Here is a 7,362-nt window from a genome sequence, read left to right as displayed (position 1 = left end):
CCCCTTCGCCGCGAGGCCCCACCGCCCCCGTAAGGACCTTCCCCTATAGACACGTAATTTTTGACCTAACTTAAAGTTGTACACCATTTTTATTGGTTAAAAAGTTCCTTTATTTTTAAATTAGATATTTTAATTTTTATCTTATTTTGTTAAGTTTATTTTAAAATATTTGAAAAAAAAAATGAATTTAGGCTAAGTTTTATTTTGCAATATAATAAAAAATGACAAAAAATAATATATATTTTCTTTTAACTTAGGTTTAATAAATAATCTTGTATTTTTAATTATAATTTTAGATTAATTTTTGTTGACTCATATTTTTATTATTAATATTTTTTTACATATATTTAATTAAAGAAAAATAAATAAAATTAGCCTCCCACTTACTCTCACCCATAACCCCATATCATCCCACAACCTCACCATCACTCCCTCACATCTTCCCACTACCCCAACTCCACCCTCACCTATACATACTACAATCAGCAATACCAAAAGAAATAATACACACACACAAAAAGACGACACACAGGTAGGAGAAAGGAAAAAAGCAAAAAACAACACACCATACGAAAGAAAACCAAACAAAAAACAATCAGCAACATACAAAAATTTCTGCACGAAAAGAAGGAAAAAATCCATTTTTAGTTTTATTCTTCTTGCAAAAAATAACCAATACATTCACATATTTTCTTCCTTTTTTATTACTACTTTATTTAAACACAACACAATATATCATCACAAACAACTTACAAAAAATTTATCATTTAGGGAGTTTTCTTGAAGGCGCAAAAACTTTACACAAGTGAGATTAGAAATAGATTAAGGAATAGGCCCTCTAAGGTTGCATTTTTCAAGAATCAAATAACGCACCAAAGTTACATAGCCAATAGACTCAGGCAAATTATCAGAAAAGTTCACATAACTGAGATCTAATTCTATGACAGATGCACTACTGTTCCATTTGGTCTTTGGAAAATAACCACTGAGATAATTGAAACTTGAGTAAAGTTTTTCCAGGTTGCGAAACAAAATTATGGATGGAGAATCATCAAAGACTAGGTAGCCAGGAAAAAACAGCACAGCCTTGCAAAAAGGGAGAGAAACTCAAGAAAGTTGCAATCACAAATAACAACAAAAATCCCCCCCCCCCCAAAAAAAAAACAATCAATTCACTAATAAGACAATAGATTAAAATTACTCACCCTGCTTCCTCGTTCAAGGGACTCATCTTCAATGAAACAAATCTCAGGAGTTAGTCGCAACTTCATTCGCCTCCCTAGCTCACTCATATATTTTGCTTTTGACTTCAAGCCCGTCAAAGCCACTTCCTTTCCTCTTTCGGCTCCAAATACGGAGACATAGACCTTCACAACCTACAGCAGCACAAAATTTTCCTGAGAGTCCAAATGGGGAATATGCAGATCACAGGAATCATCCTTGAAGATTAAAGAAGTTATCATTTATAAAAATGAGAGAAATTATTTTCTTTGTTGTCTAGGAATACAAGTACTTCATGCACAAGTAAGAAGCCTATAACTTCTATATCATATGAAATATACGGTTGTGATTGTCTTTGTTAATTTGATGATTTAATCTGGGAGTTATGAGTTGTTAGAGAAAGTAGAACTCCTAGATATTTTGCTAGGAAACTCATCCCTATTATGTATGTTGTTACCTTGTGCCATCTATCTCCCTTTTTTGGTTGTCATATTTGGTGATGAATTGTAATCTGCAGTGCTGTCAAAACTCATAAGTAACTTTATATGCTTTCTGAGGAGGATATTATCACAACTAGGACCTTTATTTGCACATCAATGTGGTCACCATGAGTTTTGACTTTTCAGTATCGCTGCCACTACAAATGGCAGAAATTGTATGATGAGACTGGTTAAGAGTTGGCAATGAGGCTTATTTCTATTTCGTACTTTCTTTTCCTAAGTTCACTGTTATTTGGTTCAGCTGCAACTTCTTTTGTCCGGCATTAGGAAATTAGGATCAACTCTGGTTTGCAGTTATTATGTCTGATAGTGTTAGGTTGTAATTAGTGTGATCCAACAGTTCTAAGTGCATACTATGATCAACAAAATGAAGGATTAGCTTGAGAGGTCTGGTAGTTGTACTAATGAAGGATTCTCTGTTACCAATTCTGAAATTAGTGAGCTCATCTGTATGAATATTGTTCATTTTTCTCTGATGATGAGATATATTAGCAACAAAATGAACTATACAGAATCTTCCAACAGAGTAAGAACGCTTAAAGCTGTGTGACATTTCTTCAGGCCTTTCAATGGGTTTTGTCTAAGACAAAAACCTATATGGCCTCTGATGTGCAGACTCAGATATATAAATTCCTTAATGGTGGTATATACATTCAAGATGTTTTTTAGTTTTCCGTAGCCTCGTAATTGCTAGTGAGTCCTGCAGTTTATGGGGTCCATCATATTACTTGACCTTTTTTTTAAAATCCATTTTGCACTTGGCTTCCTGATGGAATCTCTAATGTGCTTCTGTGGACCAATATAAGCTAGGGTGTAAAAAAAACTGAGAATAATGTTATTCTAAAGTTGTGTTAGTGTTGATACATAACGTTTCAGAGAGGCATAAAAGGTCACTTTGGGCAAGTAGGTTAAGTTACAATTGCTTTCTATTGGTAGGATGGGTTAAATGGGATCGGAGGATGATAGACAGTCGTCTTCAGTGTTTTCATGAAGCATGTTCCCGATGCTTGCTTGGATTGTAGCATATAAGCATTATAGTTAGTATATTCTTTAACAGATAATCTTTATCTTGAATTTGAAGGTGAATGTTGAATTTTGTATACTCAATAGCTTTACAATTAGTATATTCAGAGCATTAACTTAACCTTGACGGCGAAGCAAAGGCTAACAGTAGTACGTTTCCATGACCAAGTTTTAGTTAATCATTTATCTACTTTGTTGAAGTTTGCTTTTAGTTACTGCAGTAGTTTTTAGCAAAATAAGTTAATTAGTTTAAGATGAATTTGAATTTTGAATTTCAGTTAGGTTGTTTGAATTGTTGAGATATTTTAGGTTGTTTTAAATTTCAAATTATGCAGATTATATTTTTATGTTGGCTATTTAAAGCCCCTCAATACTTAATAAAATAATTGAAAGCTATTGAAAGTCATTTCAATCCATTGAGAGACATTTTCAATTTGTGCTGCCCCATTTTTAAAAAACACCATCAGTGGTATCAAGAGCTTCATTGATCTTAAGGGATCTGTGAAATCTTCCAAAGAACTACCATACATTTATAACCCGTAAGGGCTACCTTTTTAACCCATCAGAGTTACCCATTTTAACCCATCACGGCTGCCTTTTCAACCGGTGCTTTTTTCAACGCACAGGCTTTTCTAAATCATTTTTTAACCAAATAATGGCAAGCAACAGTCTCTTTTTGAATGCCCCAAAATTTTCACCGGTGAAAACTATCAGATTTGGTCAGTGAAAATGAAATCATATCTTGAAACCTATGATCTGTGGGAAGTTGTAATGGAAGATGTACCCTTACAACCTTACCCTGCAAATCCTACCCTTGCTCAAATTAAATCTCATTCGGATGAAAAAATCAAAAAATTCAAAGCCAAATCTGTAATTCAAAATTTAGTTGCGGATTCGATTTTTTCTAAAATCATTGCTTGTGAGACGGCAAAAGAAGCTTGGGAAAAATTAAAAAAAGAATATCAAGGAAGTGACCGAGTCAGGCAAATGCAAATTTTAAATTTGAAAAGAGATTTTGAATCTCTTAAGATGCAAGAGGATGAAACTATTGTTAAGTATTCTGACAAGATTTCTTTTATTGTTAATAAATCAGGTTGCTTGGCGAGGATTTCAAAGATGACAGAATAGTAGAAAAAATTCTTGTGACAATTCCAGAGAGATTCGAATCTAAAATTTCATCTCTGGAAGAGTCTAAAAATCTCTCTACTATTTATGTTGAAGAACTAATAAGTGTTCTTCAAGCACAAGAGCAGAGAAGAGCCTTCAGGCAAGATAATGTTACTGAGGGTGCCTTTTTATGCACAAAACAGAAAAGAAAAAGGTAATTATCCTCTTTGCAAATACTGCAAAAGAAAAACACACTTGAAAATTTTTTGTTGGTGGAGACCTGATGCAATATGTGGAAATTGCAAACAAGCTGGTCATGTTACAAAGTATGCAAGCTGAAGAACAATCTTCAAGCACAAGTTGTAGAAGCAGAAATCGAGGAGGAGCAACTTTTTTTAAATTGCAGTATCTAAAGCAAAGGAGGAGTGTTGAAGTTTGCTTTTAGTTACTGCAGTAGTTTTTAGCAAAATAAGTCAATTAGTTTAAGATGATAAATTTTGAATTTTAGTTAGGTTGTTTGAATTGTTGAGATATTTTAGGTTGTTTTAAATTTCAAATTATGCAGATTATATTTTTATGTTGGCAATTTAAAGCCCCTCAATACTTAATAAAATAATTGAAAGCTATTGAAAGTCATTTCAATCCATTGAGAGACATTTTCAATCTTTTTGTGCTGCCCCATTTTTAAAAAGCACCAACATACTTCAACTTGTTAACAAACACAAATAGAAGTACAAAGTAAGATGAGCTCCTCAGGTTTGAGAACAAATGTTTTGATCTAGGAGATGCGCACTAGAGATTCCTACAAATTTGTTGAATGGTATTCAGATTCTCTTTTTCTGATGAATGCTCTGGTTCTTTTAGATAATCCATGCAGAAAGTGGATTACTTTAGTTCATCAAGTTTATCTTCAGGGAAAAGTGGGTGAGGGGGCAGGCTCCCGCTATTGATCCTTAAAGTACAATCACATTCTGTGGTGACAACTTGAAAAATCATGAATTTTAGAGTGAGAACCAGAACAACTATTCACACCTCAATTCTAAACTAGTTGGGGACGGTTATATGAATCCTCACTATCCATGTCACTCCATTTAGATCTGTCTCAGTCAAATATTTACTAATTTAGGTTTTGAAGTTCTCTGTATCTTGCATTTGCATGCAAATCTCAAACTCCTAGCTGAACATTGGACCTAAAGTAAATTTCAATTCTTTGGCCAAATAAATACAGAAGGATAGATACACAGAGAAATTAGAAATAGATTAAGGAATAGGCCCTCTAAGGTTGCATTTCAAGAGTCAAATAACGCAACAAAGTTAGATAGCCAATATAGACTCAGGCAAATTATCAAAAAAGTTCACATAACTGAGATCTAACTCAATGAGAGATGCACTGCTGTTCCATTTGGTCTTTGGAAAATAACCACTGAGATAATTGAAACTTAGGTAAAGTGTTTCCAGGTTGTGAAACAAAATTATGGAAGGAGAATCATAAAAGACTTAGTAGCCAGAAAAAACAGCACAGCCTTGCAAAAAGGGAGAGAAACTCAAGAAAGTTACATAAAAAATAACAACAAAATTCCCCCCACCCCACCCCCCAAAAAAAACAAATCAATTCACTAATAAGACAATAGATTAAAATTACTCACCCTGCATCCTCGGACTCATCGTCAATGAAACGAATATCAGGAGTCAGTCGTACTCACAGATTTTGCTTTTGACTTCAAGTCCGTCAAAGCCGCTTCCTTTGCTCTTTCGTCTCCAAATACCTCTACATAGACCTTTACAACCTACAGCAACACAGAATTTTCCTGAGAGTCCAAATGGTGAATATGACAGATCACAGGAATCATCCTTGAAGATCAAAGAAGTTATCATTTATAGAAATGAGAGAAATTCTTTTCTTTGTTGTCCAGTCCTATTTCAATTTTTTGGCCAAATAAATACAGAAGGAAATCTTTATAATTTATATATACATCTAGATATCTACAAAGAGAGAGAGAACCTGCACATGCACACATAAACAACCCATATGCAGTAGTAAGATTGTGACAGGTAGATAATAACAGCGAATATGAAGTTTATATCTTGTTTCTGATTGCCAACAGCAGACATCACTTTACATAGTCACACACATTAGAGGAACATATGACAACTTTATCCTGAGAAAGATAAACTTTGAGATTGGGATCTTCTTGTCAGTTGCTAGTGAATAAGGATAGGGGTTTGATCACTTCCTTGGCAAATAATACCCTCAAACTCAAACCAAGTAAATTCTACCCTAGGGGGAAAGTAACCATGGCCTTGTCCTGCTAATAAATTACATAAGTATCTTATTCAATGTATGATGTTTCTTGTTTCTTTACACTCACACCTACTTTTTAAGCCATAAAACCATTTGTACCCTACCATTATCACTAAAACTAAACAGTACATTTTAAATTTTCTTTCAACCCAGATTACAAAGCATTAAGGAACTAAATTAACAACTAAGCAGGACATATGCATCACTTTTTGTACCCTACTCCATTGTAGAAAAAAAAGGTGCAAGCTCTTAGGAAAGGGTTTTAAAAAAAAATCCAGGTTACAAAGCAGTACATATACTTCATTGTCACTCACAATATAAATTTTGCCTTAAAAATTCAAACTCACACTGGGAAAAAGAAAAAGATAAATTTTTTTCTTTCAATCCAGATCACAAAAGGGGTTGGTCGGATGATAACCACCCTCGGCTTCCAACCCTAAGGTTGTTTGGTTCGAAACTTCCAATTACCAAGAAAACAAAAAAAAGATGAAGCTAAAAAAAAATCCCAGATCACAAAGCGAGTAAAGAAACAAGAAATTGACAACTAATTCGAACATGGGTTTATACGCTTACCCCCATTGTTACTGACCATTCAAAATAAACAAGCTCACACAGTCAATTTATCTGTAGATTTCTCTTGTCGATTCTTTCATACTCCATTTATGTTCATTGAATTGAAGGGTCCTGCTCTTTCTTCTCCCCTTAACGTGTGATTTTAGGCCTGTGGGTGTGACAATTTCAGTGAGAAAAGACTGAAATTGGATTGTTGGCTGATGAATCTTGTCGATATCCGAAAAGAAAACTCTAGTCCCTGCACTCTCTTTTCATTGTAAAAGAGAAATCCGCCATGGAAGAAAACAGAGAATTCAACAATGGAGGTTTTCTCTCACTTGCTATAACGGCTATGATTTTGGAGCGTCTGTCAAATTAACTTCTTCCCTTGATTTTGATGTTTTTTTTTAAAAAATAATGAAAGAATTTCATCTAATTGTATTGTGCTACTGCAACACTATATTATTACAAACATTATAGTAGAAGACATTATAATACTAAAACTAGTACTCTTTCCGGATATATTTTTATGTCACCATTTTAGACGTCACATTTCTTAAAAAATTATATATTTATTTTTAAAAAATCAAAGGAATGGTTACAAAAAAAATCAAAATGAGGGAGATAGATATAATATCGTAAACCAAAAGGGAGATG

At 33.8% G+C, this 7,362-nt stretch overlaps 1 long non-coding RNA gene across 7 annotated transcripts in view; it reads right to left on the bottom strand.

Moving 5' to 3' along the window:
• Window positions 1-7,113, bottom strand: part of LOC102600842 (uncharacterized) — a 12,722-nt gene extending 5,609 nt beyond the window's left edge. For 6 of the 7 annotated variants that reach the window (XR_001474470.1, XR_001474471.1, XR_001474473.1 and 3 more), the window contains exons 1-3: window positions 6,727-7,113; window positions 5,498-5,638; window positions 1,206-1,376 (exon numbers count right to left, since the gene is read on the bottom strand). This is a non-coding gene — a long non-coding RNA (uncharacterized lncRNA). The remainder of the gene's footprint in view (window positions 1-1,205; window positions 1,377-5,497; window positions 5,639-6,726) is intronic. The other variant, XR_001474475.1, reaches the window with a different exon arrangement.
• Between the last annotated feature and the right edge of the window lie 249 nt (window positions 7,114-7,362).

The sequence above is a fragment of the Solanum tuberosum genome, unplaced genomic scaffold, assembly GCF_000226075.1.
Source record: "Solanum tuberosum cultivar DM 1-3 516 R44 unplaced genomic scaffold, SolTub_3.0 scf00206, whole genome shotgun sequence".
NCBI lineage: Eukaryota > Viridiplantae > Streptophyta > Magnoliopsida > Solanales > Solanaceae > Solanum > Solanum tuberosum.
This window is presented reverse-complemented; position numbering and strand designations above follow the sequence as displayed.